The sequence below is a fragment of the Protomyctophum bolini genome, assembly GCF_963924005.1.
Source record: "Protomyctophum bolini genome assembly, chromosome: 17".
Lineage (NCBI taxonomy): Eukaryota > Metazoa > Chordata > Actinopteri > Myctophiformes > Myctophidae > Protomyctophum > Protomyctophum bolini.
Window position 1 is genome coordinate 39,941,223 of NC_137878.1, and position 2,262 is coordinate 39,943,484.

Here is a 2,262-nt window from a genome sequence, read left to right on the forward strand (position 1 = left end):
TAACAGATCTGTACGTGAGTTTATAATCTATAACTAAACAGCAAGCGAAATGGAAAGATCTATAAACGGTTTTAGATCATCAGATCTGCTATATTTTGGGTTCCTTTCCAGCATTAAGTTACAGCCCGGCTGTACATCAGGCTTTAAATAACGCCGTCTGCCACTGTAGTAGGATGGAGGCTGAAAATGGCCCAAAAAAAATCACACCCGTGTGAACTGAGTGGTGCAACTCGATCCCCTCTCCCCCTGCCCCCCCCCCCCCCCCCCTCTCTCTCTCTCTCTCATTAGCAGGCAACAGTGCAGCACTATCTCTCTCTCTCTCTCTCTCGGTTTCCGGCACAACAGCGCAACCTTTGCCCCTACTGGTACATAGTCTAAACATAGTAACATAGTCACATTGCTGTTCCTTAGTTGGGAGTGGTTGCACCACTCAAAAAATGGATGGACAAATAAACAAACATACCATCATGTTTAAAAGAAAATCACACCCGTGTGAACCGAGTGGTGCAACTCTCTCTCTCTCTCATTAGCAGGCAACAGTGCAGCACTATCCCTCTCTCTGTTTCTGGCACAACAGCGCCTCCTACTGGCGCTCACATAGGTGAACCAACACATAGGTATAGGTGAACACGGACATTGCCGTTCCTTGGAGTGGTTAACTTGCACCAGTCAAAAAAACAAAAAAAAACAAAACTATTTTGTCTGTGTTCTAACGTTCTTGTTTGTAGGCCTATCAAGTGTTTTAGATATTGATTTGTGCTTTTAGACCGTACCAAATGTATCGTTATCCGATTATTATCCGAACAATAGCCCAACAGTATAAGGCCTGGACATTAAACAGTTATCTGATTATTATCCGAACAATAGCCCAACAGTATATAAGGCCTGGACCTTAAACCTTCATTAATTAAACATTGGACATTAAACAAAGTGTGCCCTCATGCGGTGCCTTGTGTCTTTTGGCAGTCAAGAAAAGCTGCTTTAGTTTTTGTTCAATACAAAAAATAAACCCTATATATTTACATTCAAAATTCAAAGCAACCGTTTTCTAATTGACTATATAGTTGTGCATATTCGTACGTACTCTAAACGTTTTTGATGAATTGAACATGGTGGGCCCTCTTGTAAACCAGTGTAATGCTTTATGGTGTCGTCCACTCACAGTTTACAATCGAGTTGTACTTGAAATGTACTGTAATTCTGCAAACTGTTAATAAATCAATCAATCTCTTCTTATAGGTACAATGGCATGTCGAACGATACAATGTCTTAAGATACATTTCTGTGATCCAACGGAAAAAGGGTACAGCTTGGATCGTGAGGGTATACTACACACAGTTGTGAGTTATGAAAAATAGTAAAAGTTGACACCCCCCATAACTCTTCCAACAGGTCGGACAATATCCAGTTGTAGTCGGTGGTTTAGTCAGCCAAGCCCCAAAGCCACAATTACAAGCAGTCCTGCCAAGATCGCTGCACACTGCAACAAAGGGACGTTTTCATTGACTGTAGCCTTCACAAACATCCCCCCGAGAACTGCCAAAACCTCTAATACATAACTAAAGGAAGAGTAATGCAGTCGAGATCGCAAAGTGATCGCAATGTTTATAATACACTTCCTCAACAGATAAGACAATCCATTTTGGCTTGGTTGATAAAAACGTTATGAATGAAAGTAAATGGACATTTTATATTGGGTAATATCATCAGGTCCCTATCAGGGATTCCATTACCAACAAAACAAAATGTTACTGTACCATATTATTACCGTACACTCAGCAGCTTCCTCTTCTCTAAAATATTTTAATAGTACAGTATTGCACCGAATACAAGAAGACTACAAGACTCATTTGTGGAAAAAGGACATTGAATGTCAAATAGTCTAGTGAGTCCCTGATTATAATACGACCACGTTTTCATGATATTTCCTTAAAAAATAAAAAATATAAAAATAACTTATATTCAGGACTATATGGTATTTTCAACCATTTCTTAAACAGTGTTATAGTTTCTATTTCAATGTCCAAACCATTCCACAAAGTCAAAATGAAATGAAACGCACACACGCATAATGTACCGGACGTCCCGGACGTCACCAAATATTCACCCGATATGTAAGAAATATACGTTCATACACGTGAATTTCTTCTCAATAAAAACATCAATAAACATATATAACAAACACATGAAGATATCAGATATTACAGGGGGGGGGTTTCTTTTCTCCAAGATTTTATTAAAAAGGAAGACAAAAACAGGATA